The following is a 27753-nucleotide window of genomic DNA, read 5'->3' on the forward strand; positions in this document are numbered from 1 at the left end:
CAGTACTTTTAGCTTTCAAAAAACTTCGGCCAATAGTCAAGTATTGATTATATCTCCCGTCCCATGGAATCATGATTAAGATATGGTTTTAGATTAGCTCTAACACAAGAAATTTATTGGTTGAAATTAACTGATTTAAATTTCATAATAATATACGAGTTTAAAATTTGAAAATAATAATATAACTTTAAATAAAAATAAATTAAAGTTTGGAATTGTGCAAACTTTATAAAATAATAATAATAATATAAATATATTATTATTATTATAGTTATCAGCATCATCATTATCATTTTTTTAATTATTATTATTATTGTTATTATTATTATAACAATTCGAAACACGAAATTAACAATTACATGTGTATGCTAAATGATATTTGATTCTCAAGTGGTCAAAAAAATAAAATTTAGAACTTTTGACTATGCATTAAATAGGGGTAAATCCAGCAACAGTATGAGCAAGTTGAACACTCTTTCCATCCGTATTTAATTTGACACATTCCTTCCGGCAATAAAATACTAGTAAATATATTATAACACCCTAATTATTAAGTCATCTCATTTATCAAGCTTAATGTTTAAGATAATGGTGGCCAAAATTTAGGAATTGAATTATTCTAAATTTTTCTTTTAAAAAGATGACAGATTACTTTCAAGATACAACACACTTTCTTAACAAATTTATTTTCAGATATTTTCAAAAAATTATTGAGAGATAATTGCACAAATAATTTAAAATTTAGATTTATGATTTGTTCATATTATCATGTTGCTAAAAATATATTACATACAACGCTAAGCAAAGCAACAAAAGATATATATAAAGAATGATCCAAAATCAGTGATAATGTAAATTTTGAATTTTTAGATATACATTTTTAAAAAAAAAAAAAAAAACAATTTCGTAAACATTTGCTTCATTATTACTACGTTATATAATTGTATATTAATAATAATAATAATAATAATAATAATAATAATAATAATAATAATAATAAGTATTGTTGTCTGCCTTTTAAAGTCTTTAATGAATTATTTAAATATTGAAATTTCAATAAATGACATTTTAGAGCAATTGTATAAGAGAAGTTATTTTTCATTCATTAAAAAGTGAAAACACACAACACAATTCATTGCTGTGCATAAAAATAAACGGAGCAAAAAAAAGAAAAGAAAAACCACCTTCTGGATCAGGAGAAGGTAAATACAATGGATTGTATTAAATTATCATTCACTGCTTTTGATTATTTTTTTTCTGGCATTTCCTTTTTGAAAATAAGCGCTGTCAAACAAAATCATTTTGATTGACATCCACTTCTAAAAAAAATCAATAAGAGCCGGAGGGAATGATTTTTTTTTAAAAAAAATAATATATAATGATTTTTATTTTTTAAAGAATAATTATTGTGTGAATTCTCGCTTAGTTTGATTTTTTTTAAAAAAAAGATAAAGTTACATAAATTTAAAATATAACATTAATTTGGTTATAGTGATATGTTATAGAATTATTACTCATTTTTCAAAGATGAGTAATACTATAATTATTTGCACCTTTCTTTAATAACTGTATCACCAAGAGAAAAATAACAGTTACATAATCCAAATCCATTAATAATTTAATTATTAAATAAAGTTTGAAAATTTCATAAAAAAGAAAAGTTGACACATTATTTACTTTTTAAATTTAAATTTAAAACGGTTATGTAAAACCACTCTACCCATTATCTAGATTTTCTATATATACATAATTAAATTCAACTAAGAAAATTAATGGATCTATTCTTCTTCAATTGTGTAATGCTATTTGTGTTTCGATTCTTCTTTTCTTCTGAGGTGTATATGTATATTATTTGATGTTAGAAGAAAAATCGTATAAATATTTGTAAAAGAAGGAGAAGGAGAAGAAGATGATTATTTATCAAAATGAAAATCTTATATATGATGATAGTTTTAGATTTATAATATAATGTGTTGTGGTGATTTTTTTTTTAAAATTTATTTAATTCAATATGATTTGTTTCTATCATATTTTGAACTTGATTTCTTTAGATTGAATATTTTATTTATATTTGTAATCTTTGTTGTTTTTAAATTTTATTATTTTCCGTTTGATTTCTTATTCAATGAGTGATACTAACATGTTTTATTTGGATTTTTTAAATTATCATTTTTTTTGGAATTAGATGTTGATGATTATATTTTTATATATAATTGAACTGTAACAACCTGTTTAGTCATTCGAGCAGTAGAATCAGTTGTGATAAAAACTGACTGGGTTGACGGATCACGCGACGGACCGTCATGGTCACGACAGACCATGATGGACTCCGTCGTCCCATACTTGTGTAATTTCTTCTGCTGCTCTCCTCATTACCCTCGACGGCAGATAGGACGAACCGTCACGGGCACGACGGTCCGTCGAGCACCTTCGTTCCAAAACACTTCAACTCTGAAATCTGGGTACTGGGATCGACTCTCTGAACTTCACGACGGAACTGCAGGACGGACCGTCATACATATGACGGATCGTCACAAGTTGCGTAACCTCACTATCGAAATTAACTCTCTGAACGTTGTGACGGACCTGCAGGACGGACCGTCACAAGCTGCGTAACCCTAAGTGGATCGGATTTCTGCTAAAAGTTTTAAAGGGATGTTTTGGACTATTTATGATTATAATTATGGAATTGGTGGAGTAAGTTTAATAATTTATTTACTTGGGGTTAAAGAAGATAATAAGGAAATAAATAGTGGGTTACTTTTGTCATAACGGATTATATGATAATTAGGGTAAAAGAAAAAGAATCTGCAGAAGGAAAATAAAAAAAACAGGAAGAGGGGAGAACGAGCGAGATAGAGAGAACGAAGAGGAAAGCAAAGGCATTGGGAAATGGCTTGCTTGATCACGATTCTTCGGTGGAGGTAGATTATGGTTTATTTCTATGTGATAGATAAACTCTAAATAGCGATCGATATGTATTGGGTGGTATTGTAAAGTCTTCTATATACTTGATTGTGTGTTTGTATGTTGTGATTGTGTAATTGTGGTGGTCAGAATGATGAGACTGTTGAATTTTCAATCTTAAATCCTCTCTATTAAGATGACGCCTTGACATAAAGAAGGCTTGATGAACTAAAATAATGAGATAAATGGATCGGAGTGTCACGTTCCAACACGGTACCATTAGGGAATTGGAGTGTCACGTTCCGACACGGTAGCATTAGGGGATCGGAGTGTCACGTTCCGACAAGGTAGCATTAGGGGATCGGAGTGTCACGTTCCGACACGGTAGCATTAGGGGATCGGAGTGTCACGTTCCGAAATGGTAGCATTAGGGGATCGGAGTGTCATGTTCCGACACGATAGTATTAGGGATCAGAGTGTCACGTTCCGACACGGTATTATTAGGGGATCGGAGTGTCACGTTCCGACACGATAATGATAAATAGAATGAATCTTGAATTATGTTAATATACTCAGATTCGAAGAACCTATTTCCCAAATGAGTATGGTGTGGAGGCTTGAGTCCTCATAGGTATGCTTGGTGTTGTTGCCAATGGTTCTTATACTTGTTGATTGTCACCTGTTAAGTATTGTGGTTGATTTTATATTATTATTCAGCATATATTGTTTTCTATTTTGAGTTGGCCGATGATACCTACTCAGTACGTGTTCCTTGTACTGACCCCTACTTGTAATTTTCTTCTTTGTTATTTGTGGAGTGCAATAAGCGTGACATCGACTTCGACTCGTCCTCAGCTCTAGCCAGTCTTTAGTACATCAGAGTTCAGGGTGAGCTATTATTCCTAGCTCGTGCTGGATTCTCTCCTTCACGTCTTGATGTCTTGAAGTTCGGACATGGACCATCTTTTTACTTATTTTAGCTTCTTAAATACTCTTAGATTTAGAAATTTAAGGATAGATGTTCTTGATGTGATGACTTCAATATTTTGGGAATAATAAATATTTAACTTTAGAAGTTGATTTAATTGATTTCGTTAATAAGTTTTGGATCTTCCGCATTATTTTTGCTATTCATAATTGATATACTGGTAAATGTTGGGGTTTAGATTTGTTGGTTCGCTCACCTAGGAGGATAAGTGTGGGTGCCACTCGCGGCTCGTTTTGGGTCGTGACAAACTTGGTATCAGAGCCTTAGGTTCGTTGGTCTCATCACACAAGAACGAGTCTAGTAGAGTCTTGAGGAACGGTAGGGGGACGCCCTTACTTTTATTTGAGAGGCTATAGGACATTATGAAAATTTCATTCTTTCATTCTATTACTTGGATCCAATTGGTATCTAGTTGATACAAATCGGTATCTGACATCCTCACTCTATTTCGCAGATGGTTAGAACTAGAGAAACAACTGTGCCAACACCAACACCGGCAAGACAAGGTGCGTCTGAGCCAAACATTGGGGCTGTAGCTCGAGGAGGAGCAATGACAAGAGGCCATGGTAGAGGTCGCAGGAGAACACCCTCTAGGGTAGAGGACAAACACCTGGTCCAGCTAGTAATAGGGCGGTGACTCTTCCACCGACTGATGAGGTAGTAAGAGAGGGTGAGGAAGGGGAAAATGAGCAGGTGCAAGATGAGGAATTACCACCCCAACCTACCCCAGCGATGATCAACCAGGTTCTTACTTATCTTAGCGGGTTATCTGATCAGGGCCAGACACCTCCAGTGTTTCCTATACTAGCACTTCAGGTTCCGAGAGTACAACATGCAGCTGCTGTGGCTCCCCGCATGGATGCCTCATTGGAAGTAGGAACATTTCCTCGATTGACTACAGGGTCTATAATGACGAGTGATCAACATGAACTTTTCACTAAATTCTTGAAGTTGAAACCTCCAGTCTTCAAGGGTGCTGAATCTGAGGATGCCTATGATTTTCTGGTTGATTGTCATGAGCTGCTACATAAGATGGACATAGCAGAACGATTCGGTGTTGAATTTGTGACCTATCAGTTTCAGGGGAATGCCAAAATGTGGTGGCGGTCGTATGTTGAGTGTCAACCAGCACAGGCACCACCTATGACTTGGGCATCATTCTCTAGCTTATTTATGGAGAAGTATATACCCCGGACTTTAAGGGATAGGAGGAGAGATGAGTTCCTGAGCCTAGAGCAAGGAAGGATGTCTGTTGCTGCTTATGAGGCCAAATTTCGTGCGCTATCCAGGTATGCCACTCAGCTTTGCTTCAATCCACAAGAGCGAATTCACCGCTTTGTGAAAGGATTGAGGTCAGATTTGCAGATCCCAGCCTTACAGGTAGCTGCTGCAGCAAAATCCTTTCAGGAAGTGGTTGATTTTGTGATAGAGGTGGAGGGGGTGTAGCCATACGACTTCACCATGGCGTCGACATCTAAGAAGTTCCGTAAGGGAGGTGAGTTTAGTGGTTCTTACTCCAGAGGATAGAGTTCAGGAGGTTACCTAGCCCGACCTATTCAGTCTTCACTGCAGGCTGTAGCTGGGGGTCCATCGCAGACCAGTCAACATTTCTCTGAGTTTGGAGGTTATCCCCAGACTTCGTCATTCTCAGAGAGACCTATGCTCGACTCAAGAGATTGTTATGTATGTGGAGAGACTGGACATATTAGGAGGTATTGTCCAAAACAGAGTTACAGACCCCCAATAGTTAGAGGTAGAGGTGGTCATGGGAGAGGCCTCCATTCTGGAGGACGTGGTGGCCAAGGTAATAGTGGTCACCAAATCAGCCGGGGTGGCGGGCAAGCTGGAGCTACTGCAGCGCAACATGGTAGGGGCAACGGGCAGAGAGGTAGTAGGGCCCATTGTTATGCTTTCCCAGGGAGGTCTGAAGCAGAGACCTCTGATGCTGTTATCACAGGTAATCTTTTGGTTTGTGATTGCATGGCTTCTGTATTATTTGATCATGGATCCACATTTTCATATGTATCTTCCTCCTTTGCTACTGGTCTTGACTTATATTGTGATTTGCTTGACATGCCTATTCGTGTCTCTAATCCTGTGGGTGAGTCTGTGATAGTTGAGAAGGTGTATAGGTCTTGTCTTGTGACTTTTGTGGGGAGCAATACTCATGTAGATTTGATTATTCTAGAAATAGTTGATTTTGATGTGATTCTGGGTATGACTTGGCTTTCTCCAAATTTTGCAAGCTTAGATTGTAATGCTAAAACTGTGACATTGGCCAAGCCTGGGACAGATCCGCTAGTGTGGGAGGGCGACTACATTTCCACTCCAGTTCATATCATCTCCTTTCTTCGTGCTAAGAGAGTAAGGGTTGTTTAGCTTTCTTGGCACATCTCAGGGATGATACTTCCGAAGTACCTTCGATTGAGTCTGTCTCGATAGTCCGTAAGTTTTGGGATGTGTTTCCTGCAGACCTTCCCGGTATTCCACCGGATAGTGATATTGATTTTTGTATTGATCTGGAGCCGGATACTCGCCCCATTTCCACACCCCCTTATAGAATGGCCCAGCTGAGTTAAGGCAGTTAAAGGCCCAACTTCAGGAGTTGTTAGGTAAAGGCTTTATTAGACCAAGTGCATCCCCTTGGGGTGCTCCTATTTTATTTGTGAAGAAGAAGGATGGAAGTTTTCGGATGTGCATAGACTACAGGCAACTAAATAAGGTAACTATTAAGAACAAGTATCCTCTTCCTCGCATTGATGATTTGTTCGATCAGTTACAAGGTGCTTGTACCTTTTCAAAAATTGATTTGAGATTTGGTTATCATCAATTGAAAATACGGGTAGCAGATGTGCCAAAGACTGCTTTCGAACCAGGTATGGGCATTATGAATTCTTAGTAATGTCTTTTGGGCTTACGAATGCCCCTGCTGCTTTCATGAGCTTGATGAACGGGATTTTTAAGCCATATCTAGACCTCTTTGTTATAGTATTTATTGATGATATACTGATATACTCAAAGAGCAGGAAAGAACATGAGGAGCATTTGAGAATTGTATTGGAGTTGTTAAGAGAGAAAAGGCTTTATGCCAAATTCTCCAAGTGTGAGTTTTGGCTCGATTCAGTGTCCTTCTTGGGGCACGTGGTTTCTAAGAATGGAGTGATGGTGGATCCATCTAAGATTGAAGCAGTGAAGAGTTGGGTAAGACCTACTAATGTTACAGAGGTAAGGAGCTTTGTTGGTTTAGCTAGCTACTACCGTCGATTTGTCAAGGGATTTTCTTCTGTTGCTTCCCAATTGAAAAATTTGACTAAGCAGAATGTTCCATTTGTATGGTCGGACGAATGTGAAGAAAGCTTCCAGAGCCTCAAGACCTTGTTGACTACTGCACCAATTCTTACCTTGCTAGTGGAAGGTAAGAATTTCATTGTTTACTGTGATTCATCTTATTCTGGTTTGGGTGCAGTGCTAATGCAAGAGAGGAATGTAATTGCTTATGCTTCGAGGCAATTGAAAGTGCATGAACGTAACTATCCGACCCATGATTTGGAGTTGGTTGCAGTCGTGTTTGCATTAAAGCAATGGAGACATCATTTATATAGGGTCAAGTGTGAAGTCTATACAGATCATCGTAGTTTACAGTATGTCTTTACTCAGAAATATTTGAATTTGAGGCAGAGGAGGTGGATGGAATTATTGAAGGACTATGATATTACTATTTTGTATCACCCAGGAAAAGCTAATGTTGTGGCAGATGCTTTAAGTAGAAAGGCAGGGAGCATGGGAAGTTTAGCTCACTTACATATTTCTAGACGCCCATTGTCTAGAGAGGTTCGGACTCTGGCTAATGACTTTATGAGGCTGGAAGTACTAGAGAAGGGAGGATTTTTGGCCTGTGTGGAGGCAAGATCTTCTTTTCTTGACAGGATTAAGGGAAAACAGTTTAGTGATGAGAAGCTGAGCCAAATTCGAGATATGGTATTACGAGGAGAGGCTAAAGAGGCAATAATTGATGAGGAAGGCGTTTTGAGAATTAAGGGAAGGGTATGTGTGCCCCGTGTTGATAATTTGATTAACACTATTCTTACAGAGGCTCATAGTTCAAGGTATTCTATACATCCTGGTGCAACCAAGATGTATCGTGACCTAAAGCAACATTTTTGGTGGAGTAGAATGAAGCGTGACATTGTTGATTTTGTTGCCCAATGCCCGAATTGTCAGCAGGTAAAGTATGAGCACCAGAGGCCTGGAGGAACACTTCAAAAAATGCCCATTCCTGAATGGAAATGGGAAAGAGTTGCAATGGATTTTGTGGTTGGTCTTCCAAAGACATTGGGTAAATTTGATTTTATTTGGGTAATTGTTGTCAGATTAACTAAGTCTGCTCACTTCATTTCGGTCAAGGTGACTTACAATGCAGAGAAGTTAGCCAGACTCTATATCTTAGAAATTGTTCGATTGCTTGGGGTTCCACTTTCCATCATATCATATAGGGGTACGGAATTTACTTCTAAATTTTGGAGAACATTGCATGCTGAATTAGGTACTAGGTTGGATCTTAGTACTGCATTTCACTCTTAGACCGATGGTCAGTCTGAGCGAACGATTCAGGTGTTGGTGGATATGCTTCGTGCATGTGTGATAGAATTGGGTGGTCATTGGGATAACTTCTTACCCTTAGCAGAGTTTTCATACAATAATAGATATCACTCAATTATTGATATGGCCCCATTTGAGGCACTGTATGGGAGGAGATGTAGGTCTCCCATTGGTTGGTTTGATGCATTTGAGGTGAGACCATGGGGTACTGATCTTCTGAGGGAATTGTTAGATAAAGTAAAATTCATCCAGGAGAAGCTTCTGGCAGCTCAGAACAGGTAGAAAGAATATGTAGATCGAAAGGTTAGGGACTTGGATTTTATGGAGGGTGAGCAAGTCTTGCTGAAGGTTTCACCTATGAAAGGGGTGATGCGGTTTGGTAAGCGAGGCAAGCTTAGTCGGAGGTATATTGGTCCATTTGAAGTTCTGAAGCGCGTGGGGGAGGTGGCTTATGAATTGGCATTGACTCCAGGACTCTCAGGAGTGCACCCGGTATTTCATGTGTCTATGCTGAAAAAATACCATGGGGATGGAAACTACATTATTCGTTGGGATTCAGTTCTTCTTGATGAGAATTTGTCTTATGAGGAGGAGCCGGTTGCCATTTTATATAGATAAGTCCGCAAGTTGAGATCAAAGGAGATTGCATCTATCAAGGTTCAGTGGAAGAATCAGCCAGTTGAAGAGTCCACTTGGGAAAATGAGGCTGATATGCAAGAAAGATATTCACATCTTTTTACAAGTTCAGGTACTCTTTCTCGCCCTTGCTTTTCTTCTTGTGATCGTTCGAGGATGAGCGATGGGTAAATATGTATCTATTGTAACAACCTATTTAGTCATTCGAGCAGTAGAATAAGTTGTGATAAAAACTGACTGGTTGACGGATCACGCGACGGACCGTCATGGTCACGACGGACCGTGATGGACTCCGTCGTCCCATACTTGTGTAATTTCTTCTGCTGCTCTCCTCATTACCCTCGACGGCAGATAGGACGAACCGTCACAGGCACGACAGTCCGTCGAGCACCTTCATTCCAAAATACTTCAACTCTGAAATCTGGGTACTGGGATCGACTCTTTGAACTTCACGACGGAACTGCAGGACGGACCGTCATACATATGACGGATCGTCACAACTTGCGTAACCTCACTATCGAAATTAACTCTCTGAACGTTGTGATGGACCTGCAGGACGTACCGTCGTAGATACGACGGACTGTCACAAGCTGCGTAACCCCGACTGGGTCGGATTTCTACTAAAAGTTTTAAAGGGGTGTTTTGGACTATTCATGATTATAATTATGGAATTAGTGGGGTAAGCTTAATAATTTATTTACTTGGGGGTTAAAGAAGATAATAAGGAAATAAATAGTGGGTTACTTTTATCATAACGGATTATATGATAATTAGGGTAAAAGAAAAAGAATCTGCAGAAGGAAAATAAAAAGAACAGGAAGAGGGGAGAACGAGCGAGAGAGAGAGAACAAAGAGGAAAGCAAAGGCATTGGGAAGTAGCTTGCTTGATCACGATTCTTCGGTGGAGGTAGGTTATGGTTTTTTTTATGTGATAGATAAACTCTAAATAGCGATCAATATGTATTGGGTGGTATTGTAAAGTCTTCTATATGCTTGATTATGTGTTTCTTTGTTGTGATTGTGTAATTGTGGTGGTCAGAATGATGAGACTGTTGAATCTTCAATCTTAAATCCTCTTTATTAAGATGACGCCTTGACATAAAGAAGGCTTGATGAACTAAAATAATGAGATAAATGGATCGGAGTGTCACGTTTCGACACGGTAGCATTAGGGGATCGGAGTGTCACGTTCCGACACGTTAGCATTAGGGGATTGGAGTGTCACGTTCCGACACGGTAGCATTAGGGGATCGGAGTGTCACGTTCCGACACGGTAGCATTAGGGGATCGGAGTTTCACGTTCTGACACGGTAGTATTAGGGGATCGAAGTGTCACGTTCCGACACGGTAGTATTAGGGGATCGGAGTGTCACGTTCCGACACGGTAGTATTAGGGGATCGAAGTGTCACGTTTCGACACGATAATGATAAATAGAATGAATCTTGAATTATGTTAATATTCTCAGATTCGAAGAACCTATTTCCCAAATGAGTATGGTGTGGAGGCTTGAGTCCTTATAGGTGTGCTTGGTGTTGTTGCCAATGGTTCTTATACTTGTTGATTGTCACCTGTTAAGTATTGTGGTTGATTTTATATTATTTTTCAGCATATATTATTTTCTATTTTGAGTTGGCCGATGATACCTACTCAGTACGTGTTCCTTGTACTGACCCTTACTTGTAATTTTCTTCTTTGTTATTTGTGAAGTGCAGCAAGCGTGCCATCGACTTCGACTCGTCCTCAGCTGTAGCCAGTCTTCAGTACATCAGAGTGCAGGGTGAGCTATTATTCCTAGCTTGTGCTAGATTCTCTCCTTCGCGTCTTGATGTCTTGAAGTTCGGACATGAACCATCTTTTTACTTATTTTAGCTTCTTAAATACTCTTAGATTTAGAAATTTGAGGATAGTTGTTCTTGATGTGATGACTTCTAGATTTTGGGAATAACAAATATTTAACTTTAGAAGTTGATTTAGTTGATTTCGTTAATAAGTTTTGGATCTTCCGCATTATTTTTGCTATTCATAATTGATATACTGGTAAATGTTGGGGTTTAGATTTGTTGGTTCGCTCACCTAGGAGGATAAGTGTGGGTGCCACTCGCGGCTCGTTTTGGGTCGTGACATGAACAAAGAAAACTATATGAATCGAAGAAAAATTACATCAATTTTTGTGCTTGACAGTTAAATATGCTTTTATTGTATAAATATAATAATTTGATTATTTAGTTTTATTAATATTAAATATTCAAATGATATTCACTTTTACAAGGTGTTCAATTGAAAGTGAATAAAATTCATATTTTGTTATTCACTTTAAATTCATCATTTTCTTTTCAACAGCAGAATTTGATAATAACTTTTTCAATTTTTTTCTTAATTTTTTTATATGATGAAGGATATAGAAAGAAACCCCATTATCTCATTCACCTTCACTTCTTTTAATCTTTATTTTTTTTAAAAAAATATTTTTTTACTTGAGATTTTGATGTTCTTTTAAAAGTTATTATTTATTTGAAATCTTAGAAATCGACAATTTGCTTTAAACATGTTTTGATAATTTCTAGAATTGCTGTATAATTAAAATTAAAAATAAAATTAAAATTAAAATTAATTAATTATAGTTACGTTTAAATAAAAAATATAATTTTTTAAAAAAAATATAAATATCAAAATGAGTTTTAAAATTAATGTTATATAATTTATAACGATTTTTACAAATAATGTGATATAAGTATTATGACACTAAAAAAACTGAATTTTTTAGATAATGCTTTAAAGTTTTTTCACCTTTTTAGATAATTCTTTAAATTCAGTTGTACCTTCCAAACAGATACTTTTTACAAATTTTACTTTTATTTAGTGGGTAATTAATTAAAATTTTGTGCGCAACACAATATTATTTAGAAAAATCTATAATAACTTTTTTATTTTAAAATAAATTGATCTTTTTTCATTTTATTTAAAAATATTAAAGTTAAAAGGGTAAAAGTATTCAAAAAGATAAAACAACATTGTGTAAAATATATTATTTTACCACTTTGGCTAAATTTTTTGACCAAAACATTTTTCCTATTATTTGATTTTGTGGGCAACACATATTCTTTGGAAAATTCGATATATATTCCACTTTTATTTAAAAATATTAAAGTTAAAAAGGTAAAAGTATTTTAAAAAAATAAAAAACATAATATAAAATATTTTATTTTCATTTTGGCCAAAAGAATTTTTTCAATTATTTACTTTTTCAACGATTCATTTAAAAAAGTCAAAGAAACACATTAACCGACATGTACATGTTGTGTATCTATATATTTGAATCTAAAACAACTACTCAAAAAGCTTATATTATTTTTCTATTAATATTAATAAGTTTTTCTTGTTATTAATACTATTCTATTAATACTAGGGAGTAATTGCCCGTGCAAGCACGGGCCCAATAATGTAAGTTAATACTATTTATCTTATTTGATTGATTCTGATACAAAATTGCAGAAAACAGTTCAATATATGTAAACATTAGATATGATGATCATCACATGATGAAATTCTAAGAAGGCATGCTCGCAGAAATTATTTTTACTTGAAACATAATAAATTTTTTACATCCAATCCACATAAAGGTACATCAATTTGATGAGGAACAATTTAAACATCTTCCAAAAGAAAAGAAGAAGTCCTTGCGAGAAAAGAAGTTGTGTTACACCGACGAGCAGTGTTCTGTTCTCCATGAAACATGTATCCAGCACTTTGTTTGCCTTTGCCTACATCCAATCCACATAAAGGTACATCAATTTGATGAGGAACAATTTAAACATCTTCCAAAAGAAAAGAAAAAGTCCTTGCGAGAAAAGAAATTGTGTTACACCGACGAGCAGTGTTCTGTTCTCCATGAAACATGTATCCAGCACTTTGTTTCCCTTTGCCCCCATGCATATGCAATTGTCTTTTAACATCTATTAAATAAAAGAGCATAAAGAGCAATTCAAAAGTAAGAAAGTCGAATAATATAAGTAAAGTAGAATAGACAAACAAAACAACAAATCTATTTTGTCCAGATACTCGTGAAAAGAAAATATTAGTGTCAAGTGACAAATCATAACGACACTCTTTTTCAGCATAGTAAAAGGGGATAAAGTAGTTCAATAATATGTTGCAGTTTTCATGAACATGTCTATGTTTTTCCTATGTTTTCACAAAATCAGTTGACAGATCATTTTTCTAAGCACCGATCTAGCGTTACTATTTACATGAGATTTCACTATGTTTCTGCAAAATCAGTTGACAAATCATTTCTGTAAGCACCAATCAAGCCTTACTATTTACATGAGATTTCACTCATTCTATTATCTCTAAGCACCAGTCATCTCTCACATTTACAAGAGATTTAAGTTATTTCATGTCATTTTAAGTCTTAGGTAGTTCTTCCTCTTGCAACTTTTTCTACTCTACTTTCTATCTCATATAGATCTTTCTCGTAGTTTCTTCCTCATCCAATGACGGATTAGCTTGTCTTTCAGTAAGTCGTCGTTCTTAATAGAGGAGTATTGCTTAAGGAGAAATTTCACTAATATCAGTAAAATTCAAATAAACATCCTATTTTCAAATGCATAAACAATGTTGAATCATGCTAAAAAGTCTAAAACATAATCGAAATGTTATATAGTCAAATAAACTTTTCTAATGCACTTTTCTAGCTTTGTTCAGTCGTAAGTAACTACATATTGCAATACAATTTGGTGCTATAGCAGTAAGATTGTAGAATGGAATCACGCCACGATAGAATTATAATAGTATTTGCATTCAAGTACATCAACTTACATAGAAAAATATAAAAGAATAAAAACTTGAATGTTTGAAAGTGTGTTCGACAAGGTATTGCAAAAAGACAATAATTTGTCACCTGATCTAGAATGGGGGTCATGTTACATGACTCGTATACTCAAAATCTTGAACATAAGATCAGATTTAACCATAAGATTTAGTTATCTCAAATATATGACAAAGAAATTTTAATCTTTATGTGTTTATCCTTTTGGCAATCAAAGTCAAGAAAATTTACTTTAATATCAAGTTTTGTAATCAAGTTTCTCGATATGCTTGGTTCATATAAGTAAAACTCCAAGCCATATCATAAAAAAGTTTGGAGCTTTAAAGTAGCTAAATTTATAAAGGCATTTTTAGTGATGTGCATATCAAGGATAAGGTGCTTCCAGTGAAGCTTCAACATACGAAAATTTAGAGCTTTACTAATGTTTTAAAAAAAAATCAGAACTTTGAAGTAACTAAGGTCACAAAAGCTGTACAAAATTGCAAATAAAGCAAAATAAACTATGATATATTAGAGAACTAAAACCAACCACCAAGTTCTATTAGAGGAGCACCTTTCTTTCGGAATTGCTCGTAGGTCCCGTCAAAGATTCCACTTAAAGAAGATAGGCAAAGGAAAGTATTTCATCTAAAGTTCAACTCACCTTATTTTGTGGGAGAGATTTCCCTATTTTCATTTGAGATGCATCTACTTGTACAATAATTTTGTCTTGTGAGGCAGGGTATAAATGTGTGCACATGAGTATAATACGTTATATATGAATCAACTAAATCACAATATAAAAAAGTTATATCTAATATATCTTCTCAATCTTTCTTCGGTGGAGCATTCTGAAACTCCAAAGAGAAAACAACAGAATTCTAATCACAGAGAATACATTCACCGACATTTCAAAGAGTTTGAGCTGTATGACTAAAAACTAAAGGAGATCCTTTTTGTCAGGAAAAAACTCATTTATTTAATAGTAATAAATCCCATGTTAGTTAGCGAGCGAAACTTGAGTTGTTCGTCGGGATAATTGAAGAGTATGAACATGCTCCTTTGTTATGATCCCACTTAAATATTTTTTCTGACTTTGAGTGAGATCAAAGTTGAAACCATCACTATAATTTTACTATTGATTTCCCAACCCGTAAATGAATATTACTGAAACATAAGCAATAATTTGATTATAGACTTAATCCTACTATTATTTATGAATCCTACTATTATTTAGCGGCATTCTATTATCAAAGACACTTCGATTCTTTCATAGCAATCCACAATACCAAAAATATTTGTAGGTTCACTCAACATTAAAAAAATGGAGGCATGACAGAATTTACAAACTTTAGAAAAGAAAAAAACGCGTACCTGTCAATTTGCACCAGGATGATATAAAAATAAATGATATTTCTCCAGACGATGAGCCCTGTTCACACAAAGCAGATTTGGGAAATAATCAGGAACAAAAAATCATGAATCAGTAAAGCTTAAAAATATAAAAAAGTAAGAGTTCCATAATCTTTTTGAGCAACTCTTAACCAACCATTTCAGACATACAATAATGAGTAATTATTAGGTCCACCTTCAAACCATAAAGAAATTAACATGAAAAAACGTATAATCAAATCTTCAATTTAAAATTGCAAAGCTCTCCAACTACTATCCACTGTGATTATTGCACAAGTGAAATACATCAAGAATATTTAGATTCTTATTTATAAATAGCAAAAGGTAAAAGACGATTGTAACTTGCTAATATTGTGCATTTGTATTAATATCCTAACAAATTAGGTTAATCCACCGGATTAAGAAAAACATATACTTGATATTATTCAAGCTGCTATTAGGGCCATGGAAGAATAGAAAGCAATAGGTTTTGCAAAAGAGTTTTCTGTGCTACATGTCATCCGCTTGGATGCAGTAATAGGACACGTAGCTTAATGCATATCAACTCCGTTGGTTTAATGACCCAACTGCCCTTATTTTTAAATTTAATGACACTAAGCAGACATGTTGAAATAGAGCTTTTCTACTATAGTAGAAATGTAGTATATTCAAATCATTTAAATAAATAGTTATCTATTGTATATTTATAATGCAAATAGGTGAGCATTAATAATTTTTTAAATGCGTACATAATTCGATACAATATGTCTACTCATTGTGAACTCATTAATCATAGCAATGGAGCATTAAAGTTATACAATAATGAAACGTACCACATTGCAAACATTCAATTATCTTATTTTTTAAATTGAATTGTCTCTTCAATTTAATAATTGATATTATTATATTTAAATTTCTTAATTAAAATTGATTTAAAGTGAACTGTTATAAACATTTTAGGTAATACTCATAATATCATGTTAATGGTGCTTATAACTTATAATTTTATATAATTAATATTAAAACTAATATATTAACTATTTCTATGAAATTAGTTTAAAAGTTTTTGAAACTAAATTCTAAAATTATCTGTCATTGTTAAGTTATACGTATTTATTAAATAATAAAATCTACACATATTTAGAAAGACTATCCATAAAATAAATAGAAGAGACTTATAATAAATCAAAGGAGTGAAAGATGATCCATGTTTTTCATCTTTCAATATTTTCTGTGCATTTAAAATAATTTATTCTTATGTGATATAATATTATTTTGATAATTTATTTTTATGTGGCACTAATTCAGTAACTTTGTGCATTCTTATTTTATGAAATTGTATATAGATTAAATGAAAAACTATCTTATTTTGAAGGATTAAACGAGAGAGGAGTGTGCTAAAGAATTTGCAATATGCTTTGTAAATTATATTTAAATTTTAGCCACAAGTAGAAGCAAAATATTAAATACTGCATTTTAGATTGATCTATGAATATATAATCTAATTAACAAAAAAAAAGATATCAATTAAACATATGATACACATGTTATTACTCTTCATTGTATTATAAGAAGGAAAAGTTATTAGAATTAACATTTGGTGTTTTTGAAGAACATACATTCATTGCACATAAATTAGGGTAAAATTTTGTTAGCACTAAATGTTTATTTTATTAAATTAAAACATGATATATGATTTACACATGCACTTTTTTGCTCAATTTTTTTTTGTAATAGTTATTTCTAAGTTTAAAAATTATTACATCTTAAAATATCCGCGTAACGCGTGGGTACGTATACTATTAAGATGTAATAAATAAACAATACATACCAAAGTACAAACTGAATTATATTTGAGAGAGAAATTAAGGTAAGCAAATAATTCCTAATTTTATTTTTATTATCACTCTAACATCTCATAATATTAAATATCTAAGAATAGGTTAAAGAAACAAAGAATAATCATTTTTTAAAAGTAGGAGGAAATCTGGAAATTGGATAGTTTGGTCAACTTCAAACAATCATAACTCCTAGATCAGGAGGAGTTAGATGTAGTTCAACATATGGTTGGAAAGGTCTTGGCACAATCTTTTCAATGCACAAAGTTTGGGTAATTTTGAGTCTGTATGAGTGAGTTATGTCTTGTGAAAGTTGGGTTGTTGGATTAAGGAAAGTCCAATCCGGATTTGACAAGGGCAAGATTTTCTTTTCCATACCTAATTAAATTAATTTGTTTTAAGGGATTAATTGAGGTAAAAAAACCAAACTTGGTTCAGTTTAGAAAGTTGAGGATTCATGTTAGCACTTTTGGAGAAAGAACGCAACAGGAGAAGAAGAGTAAAAGCAAGAAATTTCCAAGAAACAATCGATTAATTGGGAGTATATTCGGGGGTGATTCCTAAAAACGTATGTGAGTCTCTCATAGCGATTCGGTCCATTCACCCACGCGCCAAACATGCTTAATTCAGTGAAATTTGTCCAAAAAGGATTGGAAGTTGATGTTCTTGATTTCTATTCTTGAATTTAAGTGTACTCTTGAATTGGGTTTATTGTTGGAGTTTTTGAGACCTTTCGGTTTAAGTTTAGAGTATCATTAAGTTAGATTCGTGAGTACTAATGTTGGGTATCAGGATCAAAAATGATTTTGAGGAAGATATTTGAGTTTAGATGAATTAGGGTTGAGAAACGAAAAGGAAATATCGGGTAGTGTTGCGTGAAACTAGTTTGCATCGCGGACTTGTTCTAGCAAGAGTCAAAATTGTGATTCCACGTCGTGGAAATGGTCGCGGACCACTCTGTCCCAAAAATTGATTTTACGAATATCTTCTGGGAGCAGCTCCTCGAACATGCTTCACGATGATAATTTAGTAACTTTCTCAAGTTTAGCTTTTCGAAATCATTCCTAAGCATCAAGAGGTCCTTCCAAACACTAAACATACTCCTTGAATCCATAATTTCATTCAAGGATTAAGTAAGAGCCAAGAACAAAGTTTTCAAGAGTCTTTTACAAATATTTTTACTATGTTTAAAGACAAAAAGTTCAAGTTAATCAAGAGTAAATAGTTAAGTTCATTTCTCAAAAGTTATAGGGAAATTTGTATTCCAACGAGTTTATAAATGTTTTTACATATAAGGAAAGAGGAAACTGAGATTTCCCAAAAAGAGTCTTAAGCAAGAAAAATGGAACATCGATTGTAGCTTTTCAGCTAAGTGTTGAACAATTATCTCAACCTAAAGAAAGAAGGGTATTTAGAACAAATATTAGCAAAAGTATATTTTTTTGGAGTAGGATTGAGAACCGATATGGTGATGTGATTTTATATTAACTCAAGTCTCCATGAAAATAATGTAGCCATCATGGGTATTAACGGATCATACTTTAGATGATCATGTAAGTTAAGCTAGTTGATTCACTAAGTTAAGTAAGGTCCTATACCGATGGCAAGGTATAAGATGTTCCTTGGCAGCGTGAGGTAAAACGTTGTACAATCACTGGCTCATAGTGATGGTTGTCGGTTAGAGAATCTCCCAATAAAGTTATATTACTTTTGAATGATTAAAGTTAAGTTTGTTATTTCTTCATTTTTAATGAAAGATATTTTTCAATTTTTCTATAAGCTATATATATCACATGTATTCTTATTAATTTATTTTAAGTCGAATATATTGCTTGTGTCTTATTTCTTATATTGAGTAAAGTTATTCTTGAGTTGAGTAAAGCCAAGTAAGTGTTCCTTATTACTATTTTCAAGCTTAAGTTGTTCTTTTATCATTTTAACTTGCATACTCGTATATTCAATATACTAAAGCTAGTTGGCCTGCATCGTATTATGATGCAGATGCGGGTAACTAGGATCATCATCATCCATCACTTTGTTGATCTAGTTGAGCACTTAGAGTTAGTGGTGAGTCTCCTTGAATTTCGGAGAACCTTTTTATTCACTTCTAGTCTTTCTTTTATAGGATCTTGTGGGTTCTGCCCAGCATCCATCTTAGTATTATAGATGCTTCATAGAAAATCTGACAGTTAGTTATGAGTCTCTTAATTTTGTATTGCAGATCTTTTGCTATTAGAATTATGTTGCCAATTTGGCCAAATTATATTTTCTTTAAGTTATTGTACGAGATTATTTATTTATTGAGTTAAATCTTCCACTAAGTTATGTAAGCCAGTCCAAGGGTCTTCTCAAGGCAGCAATGGTCTTCGGGTGCCAATCTCGCACAGGTGTAGGATTGGGGCATGATAAACTTGCACATGTAAAGGAATAAAAGAAAGAGTTAGCCAAATATGTGCACAGACTTGGAATCCTAGGAGTCAGACTTATGGATTCTACAGAAGGAGGAATAGTGGTGAAGAATGGGGTTGAAGCATCACTAATGTCAGAGGTAAAGGAGAAAAAAGACCAAGATCCCATTTTTCTTGAATTGAAATCAAATATTCATAAGAAAAGAATATTGACTTTTGAATAAGGGGGAGATGGTGTGTTGAGGTCCCAAGGTAGATTGTGTGTACCAATGGTGGATGAACTCCTAGAGAGAATTATGTAGGAAGCTCATAGATCCACATATTCCATTTATCCAGGTTCCACCAAAGATGTATCGTGATTTGAGAGAAGTGTACTGGTGGAATGACATGAAGATCACATAATTTGTTGCTTAGTGTCCAAATTTCCAAAAAGTAAAAGTAGAGCACCAAAGGCCTGGTGGTTTGATTCAAAATATAGAATTTCCGTGATGGAAGTAGAAGATGATTAATATGGACTTCATCACATGTTTACCAAGGTCTTGCAGGCAACAAAATTTTATTTGGGTGGTTGTCGATAGAAAAAAAAATCAACCCATTTTCTGCTAGTAAAGACTACCCATTTAGCAGAAGATTATGCCAAGTTGTATATATTTAAGAGGTGGTAAGACTTCATGGAGCTCCGGTCTTCATTATTTCAGATAGAGGTGCACAATTCTGAAAAACATTCAAGAAATGATTGGGTTCAAAGGTGAACTTAAGTACTGCCTTTCATCCATAGACAGATGAGCAAGAAGCGCGTACCATTCAGACATTAGAAGACATTTTGAGGGATTGTATGATTGATTTCAAAGGGAATTTGTATGATCACTTACCTCTCATTGAGTTTGCTTACAACAACAGTTATCATTCTAGCATCTAGATGAATCCATATGAAGCTCTTTATGGGAGAAGATGCAGATCTCTTGTTGGATGGTTTAAAGTTGGTGAAGTAGGGATTATAGGATCAAATTTAGTTTACCAAGCTATGGAGAAGGTGAATGTGATTCAAGAGAGGTTGAAAATGGCGCAGATTCATCAAAAATCCTGTGCATATGTTAGGAGAAGGTCGTTAGAGTTCGAGGTATATGAAAGACTATATCTGAAAGGTAATTAGAGTTCAAGGTAGATGGCAGAGTATATCTGAAGGCTTAATCCATAAAGGGTTTGATAAGGTTTGGCAAGAAGGGAAACATTTGTCCCCGATACATTGGACCTTATTGCATAGCTAAGAGGGTTGACAATGTAGCTTATGAGTTAGAGCTACCACAAGAGTTAGCAACAATTCATCCGGTGTTTCACGTCTCTATGTTGATAAAGTTCATGGACAATCCATCATTCATCATACCAACAGAAAATATTGGAATCAAGGATAGTCTATTTTATTGGGAGATTCCTGTTTAGATTCTAGATCGCCAAGTACGAAAATTGAGTACAAAAGAAGTAGCTTCATTCAAGGTCTTTTGGAGGAACCATTTGTTGAGGAAGCTTCTTGGGAAGGTTAAGAGGATATGAAGAAGAGATATCCACATCTCTTGCATCCGGAGAAAATGTAGATCAAGGTACTAATTCTCTTCTTAGCACACTTTAAATTATGAATGAACATGTTGATTGTTGCAATTGCTTGTTGGGTGTTTGAAGTAGAGGATACCATATTTATCCTAATAAGAGTAATCTCATTAGAGGACGAATATTCCCAAGGGGGAGATATTGTAACTTCTCGCAACTTTAATAGCTAAGAGCTCACAATAATCATTTTTGGGAAGTATGTGGAAATATGGAAAATTGGGAGTAAGTTAAAGTTGAGTGATACGCTCGAATTACACTTTCCTAAAGAATTATAAACGGTCGTATCAAGTAAAGAACACAACTATTAGGTTGGGGTTGATCCCACGAGGAAAATGATTTAGACTTAACTTGAATGTACGATTACTTATATTTAGTCAAGTCCTTTTGAGAACAAGTAAAAAAGGTTTTTTTGTGAAATAAGAGTCTTTTAATATTTCTAAATCAAACAAGTAGTAGGAGTAAATCTTTGGTGTTTTGTGAGAGAAACTAGGGTGTAAGTGTTCCCGTAGGTTCATAACACCGTATTTCTAGCTATAACAATTCTTTCCTAGTGTTTTGCATGCAAAATGATAAGTTAGGTATCTTTAAATCCTTGGTCTGACATTTGGAGAATTTCACCCCGTACCTTGGTCCGGCTACGTGTGTCTAAGTTACTAACCCTTACCTTTATTTCATATTAAGCATCATATTCGATGTATGACTTAGTTATTACTTTGCCCCAATCAAGACTAGCCTATTAGATAGTATTCTACTAAATCTATGTTGATAATTATTTTCCTATTAACTACCTCCTTGGTCCGGCAAGTAGAAATAAGGTGAGTTCTAACGCGTTCACTCGTTAAAAAGACTTCTAAGCAAAAGAATTATCAATGCATGCTATAACCTATTTGATAATTGTTATTGAGCTAGGTTTAATTTGTGAATCACCCATGGTTCCCACAACCCTAATCGTGGATTTATTTACCCACGCATAGAATAACACAATTCATGGTTGATAAACAATATATCATGAACTTACTTTGACAAATTCTAAGAAAATCCAAAAATTCAACTTGTAAACACAAAAATCACTTGAAAACTAAATTTGGAAATTTGAATTGATGCCAAATTGCAAAAACAAATCTCCAAGAACAAAAATAAGAAAGTAGTAATAGAATCAAACCCCAAAAATGAGGTTTTACACGCTATTTATAAAAACATTGTCCTAAATCAAAAGAAATTCAAATAAGGAAAGTTGTACAAAAATGCAGCTTCAATTGACGACCCCCACAGACGGTCCGCCGATGAAATGACAGACCGTCGACTGCCTCCGTAAGTCCATACTTAGCATATTTTTTTAGCCTTCACCTGGAATCTTCTCTGATCCAATTGATGGACCAACAACATAGTCCATCGATGCTCCTACGTTCTGTCGGTTCCTACCATCATTCCATACTTAGATTTTCTTCAACTTCGGGTACTAGGACATTCTCAAATCAGATCAAAGATTACCAGGATGATCTATCGATCAATCGACGGACCGTCGATCCATCCGTAGCCACATACTTGGTAGGATTTCCCCGAGTTTCTCTAGATGCCTGAACTTCCAATCGACGGTCACCATCTAAGGTCCGTCTATGAGATGACGATCAATTGATGGCCTTCGTGGTTCACTTCTGCACTAAATCTCAGTTTCTTTTTTGGTTTTGGACACCTTTCCTGCAAAACAAAGATAAAAATCTGTTAAAACTCTTACAAAAAGGCTTTAGACACACACCAATCTTTGGAAAAAACAATGAAAATACCGTGAAACCACGGTACATCAAAACCTTCAACTTAAATTTGTTGTTTGTCTTCAAGCGACGCACTATGAATAAACACCACTTTGTACAAAAGTATCCTCTTTTGAGATTTATCAGTCACATGGCTTTCAATCCCAACTTTTTCGTTTCTTTAGTGCATGCTTTTACTCTTAAGCTTGATAAGCTCACTCATGTGGATCAGACCAACACATAAAATCACCATGCACCGACACCTCTACTCTTTTGCCTCTCGCCAAGGTACAACTTTCCGATATTGCAACTAGTGCCCTCAAGATATCCTCCTTTTTTGCACATTGATTTTAACTTTGAGTATAAGGAGCATTATTCAACACTCACGCTCAAAACAAATTCAGACCTAGTTAGTACTTGTTGCCATAGGCTTGCCCTTATTTTCGCTGCTTAAGTTTGCCACATTAGACTCTTAGGATTACAATAGGACATTCTTTGCTTGTGATGTAGACTCAGGGTTAGGTATGGTACATATGGGTACATTTTAGTGACTTTTTCCCTCCTTGACATTATGGCTATGTATCCTACCTCTTTCATTATCTCGTATGCCCTACTTTTATTTTCTTTTCATCTTTTCCTTGCTTTCCCTTTTGTTCTTTGTCGAAGTGACTCTTACTTCTTTTTGTTCAACTCTTTTTCTTTCTTTCTGTTCTTTTCCACATTACTCTTTTCATACCCACTTTTCGGGTCATCACTCATAATAGCCACCCTCAACTTATGGCTTTTACATGAGTCAAGGTACACATTACCCAAGGTTGGGTCAGGGCCAAGACAAGGTTAGTTTTTTTATTATCCACCCTCAACATAGACTTTTGGCCTAAGTCGAGTTGCACATGTCCAAGGAAGGACCAGGGCCAACACATTATACCCTGAGAGGGTGAGTTGGTGAAGAAAAGAAAGGTATATTATAAGCTCAACATATTTGGATAAAAAAGGGATAATACTTTCATTTGGTTTATTTTTACTTTAGGCTAGATGTTTGCTAATTTGAATAAGGGCCTATGATCCTTTCCTAGTTGTCTAACACAAATTCCTTTTGCAGGACTAACCAGGCAAGTTCTATCTAGATACAAACAGTGGAACAATAAAATTTCCTCACTTTCTTGACACCTCATTACCCTATCAGATTGTCGGACACCTAGTTTGAGTGTTAGATTGAGGGTCATGCAGTGGTTGGATCTCTATGTCATGATTAGAGCCAACACATTCAACTTCTTTTTACCTATTCATGCGAGAAATTTCGTAGAACGGAATATAATTTATGTTTAGCCATCATGCTTCATATTTCACTTTCATACTTTGTACAAGTTATAACACATGCCGATTTAACAGGAAAGTAATCAGTCTCTTGGGGAAAAAGAACACAAGAAAGAAAACCCCTTAGAGAGGATCGTGAGCTGGGCTACTCAAACTTCATCCTAACACTCACTTTCCATTTACCCCATCCCCAACAAAAAAATATGCAATTGTCCTTTATGCATAAAATATATAAAAATAGGGTGGTCGGTGAAGCAAGCCTGAGGCGCATAGCATCGACGATCAACAAGCAGTCGGTTTAGTGTCTAAAAAATTGTAACCTTTATAGTAGGGACACCCTCAAGGTGCCCACATCAATCTCCGCACCCTCAGTAGTGATCCTCTTAACAGCCTAAAGTCTTGAACTAGATGCCTTAGCAGCCAACTCTAGAGCCCTCATCTGACGGGTCTCTTCATTAATCAACGAGGATCTTCTCCCTGCCTCAAGATCCGTCTACTCCTTCTTCCTCGCACGAGCATCCTCTCTATCAGTGGTGCAACTGGAATGGTTCCTCTTGGCATGCTCACATGGCTAAGGCGGTGCAGTGGGGGCAGTGAAGAGGGCAACAAGTATTGTATCTTCCGCTATCTCAATGGGTGCACTCTCAGGCTCAGGTCCCCCTATCTCAAGTATGATGTCAACATCTGCCCTTAGACTCGCCACAGCCTCCTGAAGAGTAGTAAAACCAATAGTGGGGGATGGGCGTGCTAGGAATCCTAGCTCAAATGCATCTAGGCGCCGGTGGACCGTCTGAATCTTCCGCTCCATCTGCTGAGACACCTTCTTCTCAATCCGATTCTCAACTCTTGATCTAACATTACTGTATCCGCTAAGTTCTCACTCAGCGTCTGCAAATCAACTCTAGGCCCACGCCGTGGTGCCGTCACATTGGCCACATCCCTGATGAGACCTATATCCACACTTCTGGTCAAAGTATGAAGGACATCAGAGTGCCAAAGGCTCACTCCAGCATCCCTGCATAACTGGAAAATCACACAGGCGAATGGGTAAATAGTAGAGGTCTTAAAAGCCCTCTCATGTATCACAAAGATCAACAATCTCGATAAGTCGATCTCCAACATGGCTACCAGTGATGCTACCATGACCGCTCTATCCCAAGTAAGGATATTATCTGCTGCCATGAGGGATAGGCGCTGGAGGAATAACAACCATAAGAACTTGGCTGCAAAGGTGAGGTTGGTCTTCTTGATAAGGTCTCTAGGGTCCAACACCTAGTCTTCTCTCTCACTGTCAATGGTGAGCTGTTGTGCAATCCACCTCTTAGTGGACTCTCTCTGATCTCTGCTCCGCTTAAACTTACCACTTTCGAACGATTCCACCCTATAATTCAACTCTGGAGTAAGGGGAACCTTCGCGGCACCAGTGGACATACCATTCAAGAAGCGTCGGATAGATTTAGAAGAAATGTCCACCCACCAGCCTTGAGCTAGAACCTTTGTAAGTGGGTCTTGTTTGACAGGTTTCACTAGCCTGTCCAAAGAACCTCTGAGAGTCTCCACATATGAGGCGTAGAAATCTTTAACAACCTCCTCGCTATATGACTCCAAACTTTGAGCCATCCACTCAAGCCTGTGGTGGGTAAATAGGCTATGCACCTTAGGAACGGTATGAAGACTCCCTATAAGTACTCGCCGCTCGATTGTCACCAACCGAGTCATCACCATCTTGTCATTCATCATCTTGGCTTCCCTGTGGATCTGATACTGACCATCAAAGAACCACAATTGGTCTCATTAGGAATCGGTGTAGGGACAACATCTTGGGGTGCCGGAGCAGACTCTGAACTATAAGCCTTATCAGACGAGGCATAGCAGGCAGCCACCTCTGGGTGAGTGGCTCCAAGTGACGGGAACTGGAGGACATGGCCTCATTCGACCCCATAGAGTGGGCCGATTTTGAACCTGAAGCCTCTTCTGAACCAGATGCTCCGTCAGAACCCGAGGAAGACCCAAACATTGTGCCAGTTAGTGTGCGCTCCTCATCAAACTGGTAGGTAGTGGCTATGTTGTACGCCACCTTGTGGGGGTGACTCGAGTGACTCTATGTCAACCTTCTCTCTGACCTGCACCTATAAAGATAATAATAGTATAGGGTTAGTATACACTTGTATTAAGTATGGGTGTGTGCACACATACACATAAGTACTATGCATGATCAAGGAAAGCTCTTCCTATAACAACATGCCATTTCTAGAAAGTGACATCACTAGACTTTCCTAATTCATTATTTGTGAATTGTGGTATGAATATGACGCATTTTAACGCATTCAAATAACACAACTCATTTTCTATATGAACACAAGATCTTAGAATCATGAACATAATTTTAGAACGACTCGAGCGAAAATTTTGAAATTTGATACCCCAAAATCGAGAGCTCCTCTTTCTGTACTTAAGTTATGTGTCAGTCTTTTTCTTCTTGTTGTTGTTTAGTTAAATTATCTCCTTTAAGCCTATGTTTTACTTACAATTGCAATGGTTTATTGTAGTCCCACACCTATAATGAATAAAGTAAATAATCTGAAGGACTAAGGAAATGATTTAACTACAAATTGGGTATGAAATCTTATGAAGCCAATCTTTATTCGTTATGCCTATTATGTGTTTCTTTACATAATATAAGAAATCATTATAATCCAATCTTTTTTGGCTAAGATCATTTTCATAATAATAGAAGTCATTATAAGCCAATCTTATATGACTTTGATCATTTTGATAATAAAAGAAGTCATTATTTCTATGCCCATTATTTGCTGAAAACTTCATTCTTATCAAATACTGACGATTACTATTCTTAAGCTCTTACTTTCTTAGCTCACTTTGAACATACATCTCTTCTTCTTTCTTTATTGCTTTCTTAAGGACATCTTTAAAATTAAGATCATGAGAGATAACATGAAGTTCAGTGTCTGCCCTACAACAAAAAGGGGTGATTCACCGATCAAAGTGAATCTAGATCAAGTGAGCTAACATGAAATCCAGTGTCTGCCGCACACTGAAAAGATTTGGTTCACCGGTTAAAGTGAAACCAAGTTCAGTATTCTCCCCACACCAAAAAGAGGTAGTTCACGACTAAAATGAACCGAATACTTTCTTTGAGCATTTAATCGAAAGTGAGCTAAACATGAAATCTGGTGTCTTCCCCATACTGAAAAGAGATGGAATCACCGGCCAAAGTGAAACCGCATCATACCTAGCTCGCTTAGGTGGAATCCACTGGCTAGTTCCTATGCTGGCAACATAGTTTGAAGACTAGGAGATATACAGAGACTACTTATTCACATTGGTGGTAGCCTCATCTCATGAGGCTTACATGTGCTGGCAAAAGGTCATTGCTAGTCTATCGGTGCTTTGCTCAAATAACATCTTTTAGAGTTGAATCAAACATTATGGAACCTTTCTTCTAGTTATGAGGTTTACTTAACTCTTTGGAATACCGGTCAT

The 27753-nt window shown here is 35.7% G+C and overlaps 1 long non-coding RNA gene across 2 annotated transcripts; it reads right to left on the reverse strand.

Annotated features, from left to right (window-relative positions):
- Positions 1–12697: 12697 nt before the first annotated feature.
- LOC104646738 (uncharacterized) lies at positions 12698–15874 on the reverse strand. Of its 2 annotated transcripts, XR_011213691.1 has the most exons (4): positions 15767–15874; positions 15313–15370; positions 12995–13084; positions 12698–12892 (listed from the first exon to the last, which is right to left on the reverse strand). It is a non-coding gene; the product is annotated as an uncharacterized lncRNA (long non-coding RNA). The 2 variants fall into 2 exon arrangements; XR_011213690.1 differs by having other exon boundaries at positions 12698–13084.
- Between the last annotated feature and the right edge of the window lie 11879 nt (positions 15875–27753).

This window comes from Solanum lycopersicum, chromosome 1, assembly GCF_036512215.1.
Source record: "Solanum lycopersicum chromosome 1, SLM_r2.1".
Classification (NCBI taxonomy): Eukaryota; Viridiplantae; Streptophyta; class Magnoliopsida; order Solanales; family Solanaceae; genus Solanum; species Solanum lycopersicum.